Source organism: Cryptomeria japonica, chromosome 10 (assembly GCF_030272615.1).
Source record: "Cryptomeria japonica chromosome 10, Sugi_1.0, whole genome shotgun sequence".
NCBI classification, from domain to species: Eukaryota; Viridiplantae; Streptophyta; class Pinopsida; order Cupressales; family Cupressaceae; genus Cryptomeria; species Cryptomeria japonica.
The window spans coordinates 436,649,655-436,664,245 of NC_081414.1; the positions used below are offsets into that span (position 1 = coordinate 436,649,655).

The window sequence follows — 14,591 nt, forward strand, 5'->3', positions numbered from 1 at the left end:
CTTAAGTAAAAATATCGATGACTTCATCAATTTTAAAAAATTATCTCGAGGAATATTTTAGACTTCAATTTGAAGAATTCTCAATTTCAAGGTTTGTAGGGTTTCCTTTAACTATTTCACACATATCCTTTTGCTTGTTCATATTCACCCTTTTGAAAATAACTAGACTAATCACTTTGTCATTCCGTCAAATATTTTCACCAATTTTAAAATTCCTATGAAAATACTTCACTCCTAAGTAAAATTAACTTACTGAGCGAAATTATTAATTGTGTTGCAACTTCTACTAGCAATTCAACAATTTTCTTCCATGAAGCTTCAACTGAATTATCATAAACAAATAGGGCCACATCACATGGAGTCAAAGACTCTTTATTTGGCAAAAGCTTTTGCACCGCATACTCTGAAATTTTACGCCTTACTAAAATTTTCTTTGTTCCCCCTTGTATCAACAACATTTGTTGCATAATGGTCACCATTAGTTGGTGTGTATATTTAAATTGTTTTCCAATTAAAGAATTCGGCAATGAAAACTTCTCAGATTTTGCAGGTCCGAAAATAAAACATTGTAAGACATTTCTCTAAGAACATTACCTTTTGCAGTCCAATCGTCGACGACGAGTAACATAAAATGCAGCAGCGGGATCACCCGGCTACCCAATGTAAATCAAAGAAGCAAGGCTTTTGACAGGATCTAGAAGGGTCATAAAATCCCACTGAAAAAGGAATCCATCCATGCTTATGGATTCGAAATCATCCTTCTCCATTGTGTCTTTATAAATGTCATCCTCCCAAGGGCTTGCTAGAGCTGTTGAGAAAAGATTTTCAAGTTCTAATGACCGCAACGCACCATCACCATCAATGTTGAACATCAAAATATTCCTCTCAAGAATTCAATAGCTTCCTTAGTTAGCTCTACGCTCTGGTCAGGTGCTCGCTTGAACTGTACAGTTGGATGGAGATCATTTCTAAGTTTAATTTCATCATCATAACCAAAATTTGGCAAAAATGTCAATTAGTTTCCAATCGTCCTTTCTCAATAAAAAGAACATGGAGAGAAAGAAATTTTGTGAGTGTCAACTGTCAAGCCATTTTCATTGACACCTTATGGAAGCCTCTCTGAGACAACCCTCTTCACACCAACAATTTCAGAGGGTTGTAAAGGAGCATTAAAGCATCTAACTTGAAATTCATTAAGAGCACCATCTTTGTCTTGATCGCATATGATGAATACTCTCTTCAATGCCCTCACAGCACAAGGCTTCAGCGATTGATTTTCTTGGTCAAATAATGACGTTGTTGGATGAAGAGCTTAATCTGCTTCAGTGCTGAACATTCTATACATGTCTCAATCTCTCAAAATTCTTGCATAAGTGGTGACATTACTTGCTCCAAACTTTGAGGCTGATCCTCCCAAAGATCTAATTTACAACCAACTACAATGACTAGGGCCTTAATTTCCAGGTGACGAAGTTTTGCAAGCCAAAAGGTGGATAATTTGTCAAATTTGCTAGGCTGGTCACAAGAGCATCTGCCCTCTTGCACTCTGCTCCCATCTTGGTTCGATCCTTGGGATTTGATGAATGTTTATAAATTATTCTAAAGCCTACCATCATTGTAATCCCCGAGATCATATTTCCCTAAGGCATATCTGTAGTCACATAAATCTGTCCACTTAATTAAATGAATACTTAGTATTTATTTGATTATTTAACCATCAATTACTTTTATTTTGTTAAACTTCTTTCATGCTTTTTGAAATCTCTCTTGATATGTTTGGAATGGTTTTTAGTTCTTTGTTTTGTTTTTATGGTTGAAACTAACTTATTAACATTGAACTTTGTTGTTGCCTTGTCCCCATTTCCATGACAATATCTATCAATAGTTCGTGTGCTTTGTCATGCTTTCATATTTTCATACATCACCATTAGGGAATATGCAACTACAACATCTTTATTGTATTTGATGGATGCCCATACATTTGTTCAAATATCACACTTTTGGCGCAGGGAATAAAGATGTTGAATTTTAGCTTTTACACCAATCGATTGTATTTGTTTTGAGGTATTTGAAGTTATTTCAACAAATCTGTTATGTGCATGAAAGTTCCTGAAGACTTTTCATCAAATCGATTTTTCTATAAAACTTGCAATCGTTGCAATTAATGAGATGACATATCTTTGAAACTTTAACAGTTGGAATGTTTCGTTTGTGATTTCACATTTTTTGTGCATATCTACTAGAGCATTTCCATCTTTAACATCCACCAATGATTCTCCTTTCTACCAATTTCATTTGCTTGAGAGTTTCTAAATTATTTTCAACAAATTGAATTTCTGCAAATTTTGAAGTCATTGCACTTCATGAAATGACCCCTTTTTGGGAGCATTTTGTCACATATCCCAAACGCATTTCCTAGCGTTATCTACCAGAGCATTTGCAATGACAACATCTGACAAAAAATCCTTTATCCTTTCATGATGGGTGTTCATAAACTGTTCTAAAACTTCTGATCCTTTATCCTTTCTTGATGGGTGTTCATAAACTGTTCTAAAACTTCTGTTTTTCCAAAGCTGGGAGGATGTTGGTAAAGATTATGGTATTGGCTTGAATCCTGTTGTGTGTATTTGCTTGAAAGATTATAAAGAATTTTCAATACATATATTTTGTGTCCATCCTTGCGATCATGAACAGTTCATGGGATCGCATTTCTTTAATCAATCAACTGTGTGTATTGTATATTATCCATGTGCCAGCAAGGATTGTGAATTTCGGTCTTTTAACTATTAAATGCATCTACTTTAAAGTCCTTTCAACGAATCGATTCTTTATGCACACCGATCATTTTATTCCATTCTTTTAATTTTGAGCATTCAGCATTGCGTTACATGATTTGACATCGCTTTGAGGGGTCTCGCTTTAATGGATGTTTTTAACACGTCCTCCAATTATTCTAATTTATTCCTATGAAGTAAAATTCTTCCGAGGGATTTTTTTAGCTCATTTTGTTGTGTTGTCTCTAATTCCACATTTTGTAAACATTTCAATATTTATTTTTAAAACCTCATTTCAGCAAATCTTGCATTTATTGCATTCTGCAAGATCACATTCCTATGATTTGTATTCATCCAAATTTCTTCGCTATCACACAGATAAATTAGGGTTTGACCATTTAGCACTTGCGGGACAATGATATCCTTCTCATTTTCTCTATCATTTCTCAATATACCTTAATTATTTTTGCGATATGGCAAAGATATTAGGATTTTAATATTATTTGCATTTTTACACTGCAAAATGGTAGAATGAGCCATTTTTGGAGAATTATTGTGGGTCCTCCATGTTTTATTAGTCCCTTTCATATATTCATCCTTGTAATGATTTGGGGTTAATTTGTTGTTTAATATCACAATGGTATTTGTGTGCTAGAAAAGTGTGGAATCTTCAAAAGAGAATCAAACAACAACAAACACACACATGAAACATTATGTTAGAGTTAGAAATCAAAATAGAAACTAAATTAAGTTAGCTTCAAAATCAAGAACCCCAAGCACATCTCATGTTCCTCTATCTCCAAAGATCTTCAAGATTCAAGGTCGCTCTCACTTGGAATAGCACTTGATCTTTTAGATGTCAACCTAAAGAATGAGATTGAAGGATATTCCAAGATCAAAATGGATGCAACTAAGATCCTAGCTAGATGATCAAATGATATGAAAAGATGAAATACAAGATGGAATGCAAGATATGAGACTAAGATTAATTCCAAATTGAAAGCTTAGGTATGCTAATTAAACTAACATGGATATTGCTATGAAATTAATATACAATGGCTATGAATTAATCTAGCATGAGAAAGGGATTAGCATGATACTATCAACATGATGAAAAATAAACTAGCATGCAACTAAGATGATCTAAATGCTTTAAGATGACAAATTGAACTCCTTGATAACCTGCAAAATGACTATAAGTTTGATGCACAAGATGATGGATCCTAAGATTGAAGAAATGGGCTCTATTTATAGAGAAAATAGAGAAATGGATGGTTGAGATTGAGCAATCTCAACAAGGGCTAGGATGGAAAGTTATCAATCGATGAGGGGAATTCAATCTAGTCCCAAGTTGACAAATTTCACCTTGAGATGGCTTGAGAGGATGCTAATCAAGCATTAGATGCTAAGTAAGCATTAGGGATAACCTCAAGGGATGACATCATTGGATAATGCTATTATCCAAGGGACCATGCTATTGTCCAAGAGGTAAACTATTGTGCAAAGTTGAGGGATGGCCAAAGGGACAACCATCATGGGCTAGGGTGATGTATTGCAAGAGGAATTAAATGCCTTTGAAGACTTTGGAGGTTAACTTGTTGGAAGGTAGATAACCTTCAAGGCTTTTATAAGAGCCTTACAAGTTTGGAAGACTCAACAAGTTAACTTGTTGAAGAACTTTCCCCAAATTTGGAGAAGTGACTCCCCCAAATTTAGGGATGTGACATGATTAGAGGAATTAGGCTAGTTAATCATTAGAGGGGTTCTAGAAGAATATTAACATGCTAATGAAAAATGTAGGAGAATGCAAGTGGAGGGAAATAGACATTTTTAGATAAAATAAAAGATTTATTTTAGCCAAAAGGGGGCAACTTGCATTTGTAGGATTTTGCAAGTGGAGGGACTATTGACAAATAAATAATGATTTATTTAAATGCAAAGAGATTTTAAACAAATGCGAATTCAATTAAAATGGAAAAAGGGGGTTTTAATTAAATAAATAAGATTTATTCAATTAAATGACTAAAGGGTACTTAATCAAACCTTAGTTTAATTAATAGGTTAGGCTAGAAGAAAAGGATTTTAATTAATAGGTTGGTTGGAAGAATAGGGATATTAATTAAACCTTAGTCTAATTAATAGGCAAATAAATTCATTTAATTAGTTGTGCAAGTTTTAGGTGTCTACAATATTTTATTTCAAAAAATGACTTTAGGTGGCCCCTTTTAATGTCATTCTCCAAGAATAATGATATTATCATTTAAATCACTAAAATTGATTTATATGATCACACATTTTCTTGCTTTGTCCTCTGATTAAGTATTTAAATCATTTTATAAAAATGATTAAATAATATCAATTCTCATTTTACCAATCAATGCCATTCCCTAGTGATGATTCATCCTCTTTTATTTAAAATACGGCTTTACTTTGCAAGTTGAAAGAAGCTTAAATTTTTCGCCTTTTATATTATTATTTAAAACAAATGATTTAAATAACATAAGTCTTGGATTTTAAATCTAGCTTTGGGAATGAATTATCAGAATTTATTAAATAAATAGAGTTTAGACAACCTGCCTTCACAATTCCTTTTAACACCATATGTTGAGCTCTACCCTTGTGGGAGTCGCACTTACCCCACATATAGTGCAAAATTTTGAAATATTAAACTCTGCCTGAATTTAAACAATGACTTCACGATGAATACAATTTTAGGGTTTTTACCTCTTTTTCTCATTTAGGAAACCTTAAAATTTTGCAAAAAATTAAGGCTCCAGTAGTGGCTCTGTCTGGGGATGTATGCCCCTTGTAGGCATAGCAAGAAACTAGTTTCTCTAGTGGAAGTAGACTAAGTGCCAAATCCATTGGGTTTGTCAAACTGCCACTTCACGGTTTTATTTGGTGGCCTCAGGCCCCCAAAAGTGAAAACCAACTCTTCCCTTTATCAAATATCTAATTTTCATCTTGTAATTGTGCAACAAATCTGAAAATATTATTGGTGGATGTCTAATTACTGTTGACTGTTCTGATTTCACCACTCAGCATCTCAAAATTAGGTACATGTTGAAAACCTTTATTTTTAAAGTGACACATATCCTTCACATTCACCCAAATATAACATCCCTTATTATTAGCTCCACACTTCAATCTTGAATCAAGGTAATGGTAATGGACTTTATTGTTAATTTCCATTTTTTGCACATGATCTTTTGGATTTTTATAGCCCATTATATTTTCGTATTTAAAAATCCACCTTATGAAATGTTCTCATATCCACAAGTGTACCATTATTTACCTCCACCTTTTCAGCATGTTTTATGTCAACTAAAAGACATTTCTTGTCACTTTCTATTCCATCCTTGCAATCAACTACATTCATACTATTTTCTAAAATTTTCATGATATCAAGGTACAATGTCGTAGGTGCTATCCCACATGTTCATATATACTTTGGCAAAATGGTGTCTAGTGTTTTTCCACTCCCTCATCATATAATGGATTTGAAAAAACTTTGATGTCATTTTTAGGCATACATCCTAATTCTATTTGTTTTTCACAATATGTATCATTACTTTCTTTAAATTCAATTTCTTCTTAAGGAACACTTACTCCTATTTGCATTGAGTCATCATTAAACAATTCCTCATTTGTATTCAAACACTCTATCATACCAACTTGATCTAGGATATGTGGAATAACAAATTGCTCTGAAACATGTTTATTTAGAATCCTTTCCACCATTATAGGCTCTTTAACTAGCAATATTTATAAAGTTTGGTTAATGTATTTTTCATTTGGTACATCTTCAACAGAAAGATTATTAGTATGAACATTTTGTGATATGGTATTTGTATATCCTTGTATCCCTATGAATTCCATCTGTTGATATCTACCCACACTCATAGATCCTCTCATGAATGCATGAGGCTGAGCATTTTGAAGTCCTTGCATATTTTAGTTATGCCTCCTTTAATTGTGATATTTTTGAGCTTTATTGTAGCGATTGTATCTCAGACATTGGTATTCCATTGGAGGAGAGGATGCATTGGTTTCGAGAGGTTGTGAATTGTATTTTGAAAAATAGGTGCACCTGTTTGAATATAATTTGTACTAATCAAAGGAACTTGGGATGACTGAGTATACACCATGTGCATGCTTTGTTGCACTTCAAATGATATTTAGTCTTGGGAATGGTAATGTGTGGTTTGTAATTTTAGGTTAGCAACTTCTTGGGCTAACATATCCCTTCTCTGCAGCAACATGAACATATTCCTTTTCTTTTCTAACATCATGATCTCATCTTGTAGGTCTTCTTATGTAGCTTCCTTATCTGAACCACTGAATGATGAAACTTTCTTTCTAATATAGGATGGAATAATTTTTGGATAGCCATTGATGCCATTGAAATCATACTTCTCAATATTAAAATTTCTCTAACTATATGAATAATTTTGATCATTAGTCGTATCTTCACTCGGAGTCATATAAGAATATGCATATTGCTGATACATTTCTTTGAATGTCTTGCAACTAAAATTAAATTTTTAGAGTCGCCACCTCTTGATGAGGAAAATTATCAAAGTATTTCTTGGGTTCATTTATCCAAGCCACCTTTTGAACACGCTACAATAAACTCCAAATTTAATTATAAAACTATTTGACTCGCACAATGATAGTTGTAGAGTTTGAAAATGTCCCTAGCAGAGTTGTCAATATGTTGGTTCCCAAAATTGCAGATTGCTAAACCCTAAAGGTATGTCAAGCCTTATTCTTAGGTTCAATAATGATTTTGGCCAATGAATGGAATGGACCAATATGGTTGCAATTCCCTTCTCTTCTGGCTCTACTAAACCAAGGCGGGTGTACCCTTTTAATGATTAAGCAAATTATAGATTTTTATAAAATTATCAAAAAAAATTCAATCCACCTCAAACTGGCATAAATATTTAAAAATGGATAATTGAATACAAACTATCTCCTACTCCTATCTTTACAACTGAAACTGAAAATAAAATGCGTAAATTAATTGTTTGTTCTTGAATGGAATCTCAATCAGTACTTTATCCTGCGCCATAGAGTCATAATGATTATTTTCTAATCCAATGTCTAGGAATTCAAGCTAATCAACAATATTCTTGTTTATGCTTTGCATAAACACGCAAGTATGTCAATTCATAAACCCTACTTACTATTCCAATCTATTTTCCCCAAACCATTGTATTCATTTAACAGAATTTAACTTTTTCTTGAAAAGACCTGCTAAGCTAAATACACAAGAGTAGTAAGGTGCTATGATAAATCAAGTTTATCCTTGATACACTAATTCATATGATCAGGAAAATACAAATTTGGAGATGGTTTAATAATATACTCACATTAAAATTAATAAACAGCTGAAGACATCTTCTGAAAAAAATAATTCCATACACTTCTCCTCTGAATGCCCTAAAAAAATGTTCAAAAATATTGTGTTATATTCCCCTTCTCTTTCGGTCCTGATTTCCCTTTTATAACATTAATGGAGTGCTTCATATCGTTACAACTTTTAGTAACAAGACCCATTTAATCATTTTGCCCTAAGAATGTCTAATTTGATAATCATCAATCCTTGTATTTTATTCATTCATTAGCTCAGTGAGAATATTTTATCTTCTAAGTGAAAACTATTTCCGTTCATCTTCTTGAGATATTTCACTCTTCCATGAAGACACTTACTTTATTATTACATTTCTCCTTGGACAAATATTTTCTACATTTCACATATTACAACCCCCATAATATAATACTTTATCTTGATCAATTGCAATCCACCTTATAGTACAAAAATCTTTAACCAACCCTTTACTGGAAATAATCACTTCATATTTTGAGTGAAATGCTTGCTCTTCATTTACTTGGCAGAGTAACTTCTTTTATGGATGAATGCTCCTTAATTTTGATGAAATCTCATTTGTCAATTTCACTTTTACTCCTAAGAAGAAATATCCATGACTTCATCAATTTTAAAAAATTATCTTGAGGAATATTTTAGACTTCAAATTGAAGAATTCTCAATTTCAAGGTTTTTAGGGTTTCCTTTAACTATTTCACACATATCCTTTTGCTTGTTCATATTCACCCTTTTGACATTAACTAGATTAATCACTTTGACATTCTGTCAAATGTTTTCACCAATTTTAAACTTCCTGTGAAAATACTTTACTCCTAAGTAAAATTAACTTACTGAGCGAAATTATTAATTGTTCTAGTAGAAATTCAATAGTTTTCTTCCATGAAGCTTCCTCTAAATTATCATAAACAAATAGGGCCACATCACATGGAGTCAAGACTCTTTATTTGCCAAAAGCTTTTGCACCCCATCCTCTAAAATTTTACGCCTTACTAAAATTTTCTTTTTTCCCCCATTATATCAACAATATTTGTTACATAACGGTCACCATTAGTTGGTGTGTATCTTTAAAATGCTTTCCAATTAAATAATTCGACAATGCAAACTTCCCGGATTTTACAGGTCAAAAAATAAAACACTGTAAAACATTTCTCTAAGAACTTTGGCTTTTGTGGTCCAATCATTGATGACAAGTAACATAAAATGCAGTAGCAGGATCACCCGAGTACCCAATGTAAATCAAAGTAGCAAGGCTTTTGACAAGATCTAGAAGGGTCATAAAATCCCACTGAGAAAGGAATCCATCCATGCTTATGGATTCTAAATCATCCTTCTCCATTGTGTCTTTATAAGTGCAATCCTCCCAAGGGCTTGCTCGAGCTGTTGAGAAAAGATTTTCAAGTTCTAATGGCAGCAACACACCATCACAATCAATGTTGAACATCAAAATATTCCTCTCAAGAATTCAATAGCTTCGTTAGTTAGCTCTACACTCTTCTCAGGTGCTCGCTTCAACTGTGCAGTTGGAAGGAGTTCATTTCTAAGCTTAGTTTCATCATCATAACCAAAATTTCGCAAAAATGTCAATTAGTTTCCAATCGTCCTTTCTCAATAAAAAGAATATGGAGAAAAATAAATCATGTCAGTGTCAAGCCATTTTCATTGACACCTTATGGAAGCCTCCTGAGACAACCCTCTTCACACCAACAATTTCAGAGGATTGTAAAGGAGCATTAAAGCATCTAAATTGAAATTCATTAAGTTGAGCATCACTAAGAGCACCATCTTTGTCATCATCACATATGATGAATACTCTCCTCAATGTCCTCACAACACGAGGCTTCAGCGATTGATTTTCTTGGTCAAATAATGACGGCATTGGATGAAGAACTAAATATTATTTAGTGTTGAACATTCTATACATATCTCAATGTCTTGGAATTATTTCATAAGTGGTGACATTACTTGCTCCAAACTTTGAGGTTGATCCTCCCAAAGATCTAATTTATAACCAAGTACAATGACTGGAGCCTTAATTTCCAAGCGATGAAGTTTTTGAAGCCAAAAGGTGGATAATCTATCCAATGTGCTAGGGTGGTCACAAGTGCATTTGCCCTCTTGTACTCTGCTCCCATCTTGGTTCGATCCTCAGGCTTTGATGAATGTTTATAAATTGTTATAAAGCCTTTCATCATTGTAATCCTTGAGATCGTATTTCCCTCAGGCATCTCTATCAACAATTCACGTTCTTTGTCATGCTTTCGTATTTTTCATACATCGCCATTAGGGAATATGCAACTACAACATCTTTACTGTATTTGATGGATGCCCATATGTTTGTTCGAATGTCCCAATTTTGGCACAGGGAATAAAGATGCTAGATTTTAGCTTGTTTTGAGGTATTTGAAGTTCTTTCGACAAATCTGTCATGTGCATGAAAGTTCCTAAAGACTTTTCATCAAATCGTTTTTTTCTATAAAACTTGCAATCATTGCACTTAATGAGATGACATCTCTTTGAAACTTCTAAATCTTGGAATGTTTCATCTATGATTTCACATTTTGCGTGCATATCTACTAGAGCATTTCAGACTTTAATATCCACCAATGATTCTCCTTTCTACCAATTTCATTTGCTTGTGAGTTTCTAAATTATTTTCAACAAATCGAATTTCTGCAAATTTTGAAGTCATTGCACTTCATGAAATGACCCCTTTTTGGGGGCATTTTGTCACATATCCCAAATGCATTTCCTAGCGTTATCTACCAGAGCATTTGCAATGACAACATTATTATTAATTCTTTTAGGCTGCAAATTCTTTATATATACAGCCTCTATGTAATTTTTTAATTAAGCTTCAATAAAGATATTGGTGTGTGCAATTCCAAAACAAACAAGGCACTTTGTTTTTTATTCTGAATTGTGATTTCTTTTTGCAATTTCTTCTTTTTGTTGTTATTGTTTGCTAATCAGTTGGTTCAGAGAGGATAGGTCAGGTTCAAAATTCTACAAGTGGTATCAGAGCAGGTAAAATTGTTTTGGGTAAAAATTTTATTGTTGGAATTTTGCCAAAGTTAATCATGTCGAATTCTAATCATATGCCCGTTCCAAAATTTGATGGGAATGATTATGATTATTGGTGCATTAAGATGCTGACCTTTTTTATTGGAAAATATTTATGGGAGATTATTGAATCAGGTTATGAAGAGCCAGCTGATTGGAATGCCCTTACAACCAATGACAAAATAGCTAGAAAGGAAGCAAGGAAAAAGAATGTTCAAGCTTTGTTTCACATCCAGATAGCTCTTGATAAGAGCTTATTTCCAAGAATATCAGGAGCAACAACTGCCAAAGATGCCTGGAAGACTCTACAAGAAGCTTACCACGGTAGTGATCAAGTTAAAATGGTCAAGCTTCAGACATTGAAGCGAGAGTTCGAGAATTTGAAGATGCAAGAAGCTAAAAGTATAAGTGATTATTGTGTCAGAGTCAAAGATGTGGTCAATAAAATGGCTACACTTGGGGAAATTGTAAGCAATGAAGTATTGATAAAAAAAGGTGTTGAGATCTTTGACACCCAGATGGAATCATGTAGCAATAATCATAGAAGAAAGCAAAGATTTGACAAAACTACAATTTGATCAACTGGTTGGATCCCTGATGTCTCATGAAGAAAGAATGAAAGATTCTTTTGAAGGTGTAGAGAAAGCATTTTCCTCTAAATTGCTAATCACAAAAAATGAAGATGCAAGCAGCAGTAGTGCCAAAATCAATCAAGGCCAAGGTAAAGGGCAAAGCCAAAATTCTTCAAGAGGTAGAGGAAGAGGTGGCTCAAGAGGAAGTGGTGGTTTCAGAGGAAGAGGTAGAGGCAGATTTGATAAGAGAAATGTTCAATGTTACCATTGTAATAGGTATGGCCACTTTGAAAGAGAATGCGGATTGAAAGAAGGTAAAAGTGCTAACTATGCTCAAGAAAGTAGTGACAATCCTCCTGATCACTTATTTTTATCTTATGCCAAGGGTGAAAATACTAGTAAAGATGTTTGGTACCTAGATTATGGATGCTCTAACCATATGACAGGGAATGAGAAGTTGTTCTCAACAAAGGATGGAAGTTTCAAATCCAAGATCCAGCTTGGTGATGATAAATCATTGGAGGTTGCTGCCAAAGGAGCTATGGAGGTCCAAACAAAAGAAGGTACTAAGAGTATTCATGATATTTATTATACTCCACAATTGAAGCACAATTTGTTAAGTGTTGGGCAGCTATGTGAGAAAAATTATAAAGTAGTCTTTGAGAATAAGACATGTACTATCTATGATAAGAATAAGGGTAATAGGGTGATCATTGTTGTTCCTATGACAAGAAATAGGATGTTCCCCTTGAGGTTTGGTGAACATAACAACAATTTGGCAAATATGGCTTATGAGGATTCAAGTTGGTTATGGCATCTCAGGTATGGGCATTTAAATTTTCATAGTTTGAAGTTTCTAACCTCACATGCATTAGTTTCTGGTTTGTCCAAGGTTGAGGAACACAAGGAGGTTTGTGAAGGTTGTGCTAAAGGAAATCATGCAAGAGAAAAGTTTCCAAAGGGCAATGCATGGAGGGCTCATCACCCACTTCAGCTTGTTCATTCAGATATATGTGGTCCTATGCAGACTAAGAGTTTGGGTAAGTCATCATATTTCATCACTTTTATTGATGATTACTCACGAAATTGTTGGGTATATTTTTTGAAGGCCAAAGATGAAGCCTTGGATACATTCAAGAAGTTTAAAGCCCTTGTGGAAAATGAGAAAGGGTGCAAGATCAAGTGTTTAAGGACTAATCGTGGAGGAGAATTTTGCTCAAAGGCTTTCCAAAGTTATTGTGATTTTAATGGCATCAAGATGCAACTTACTACTGCATACACACCTCAACAGAATGGAGTAGTTGAAAGGAAGAATCGTATTGTGGTTGAAATGGCAAGGTGCATGTTACAAACCAAGGGATTGAGCAATTCTTATTGGGGAGATGCAGTTGCTACAAATGTGTACATCCTCAACCGTAGTCCCACCAGTGCACTAGAAAAGATGACTCCTTATGAAGCTTGGTATGGTAAAAGGCCTAATGTTAATCATTTCAAAGTTTTTGGTTGTTTGGCTTATGTGCATGTACCTAATCAAAATAGACAGAAGTTAGATGCAAAGAGTGAGTCATGTATTTTTATTGGATATAGTGAGAAAAGCAAGGCTTATAGATTGAATAATCCCCTCACTAACAAGCTTATTGTCTCAAGAGATGTGATTTTTGATGAAGGGGGATTTTATGGTCATAAAAAAGGCCATGTTGAGAAGCCAAAATCTATTTTGAATGATGATATAATTGTTGATATTGATCATGAGCAGCCAACTAATGTTTCTATATCCAGTGGTTTAACTCCACCAAGCAACCCTTCATCAAGTTCTTTAGTACCAAGTTCAATTCCAGCTTCTTCTCCAAGTTCTACAAGGAAAGTAAGGAGATTGAGTGATATCTCCCAGAGGAGTGGAAATCAAGTATATGAAGAAAACCCAGTAGGTGAGACAGTGAATTTTTCTTTATTAGCCAAGGCTGATTTTGAACCATCATGTTTTGAAGATGCATGTACTAATGAAGTTTGGGTAAAAGCCATGGAAGAAGAGATGGATTCCATTCACAAGAATGACACTTGGGAGTTAACAGAACTTCCACATGACAAAAAAAGGATTGGCACCAAATGGGTCTACAAGACCAAATTTAACAGTGATGGTAGTGTTGAAAGACACAAGGCAAGATTAGTTGCTAAAGGCTTCACACAGAAGTATGGAATTGACTATGAAGAGACATTTGCACCAGTAGCAAGACAAGAGACCATAAGAATGCTGATTTCATTAGCAGCTCAGAAGAAGTGGAGCATACATCATATGGATGTGAAAAGTGCCTTCTTGAATGGGTACTTAGAAGAGGAAGTATATGTGGAGCAGCCACAAGGTTTTGAAGTGGAAGGAAAAGATAATTATGTCTACAAGTTGAAGAAGGCTTTGTATGGCCTCAAGCAAGCACCAAGAGCGTGGTATGCCAGGATTGACGGATACTTTCAGGAGAATGGCTTCCAGAGAAGTAAGAGTGATCCTACCCTATACTACAAACAAGAAGGTACTGATATTCTCATCATAAGTTTGTATGTTGATGATCTTTTGTATATGGGTAGTAGTTCTAAGTTAAAGATGAATTCAAAGCTACTATGATGAAAGAATTTGAGATGAAAGATCTTGGTCTAATGAAATATTTTCTAGGAATGGAGGTTTATCAAAGTAAGGATGAGATATTCATTTGTCAAACAAAGTATCCACAAGATATGTTGAAGAAATTTAATATGACTAATTGTAACCCTGCCTCCACTCCAAGTGCTCATGGAGTTTTG

At 34.1% G+C, this 14,591-nt stretch overlaps 2 pseudogenes; both read right to left on the reverse strand.

Moving 5' to 3' along the window:
• Positions 1–215: 215 nt before the first annotated feature.
• Positions 216–1,613, reverse strand: LOC131067505 (mitochondrial Rho GTPase 1-like; annotated as a pseudogene).
• A 7,337-nt stretch (positions 1,614–8,950) lies between these two features.
• Positions 8,951–10,391, reverse strand: LOC131067504 (mitochondrial Rho GTPase 1-like; annotated as a pseudogene).
• Between the last annotated feature and the right edge of the window lie 4,200 nt (positions 10,392–14,591).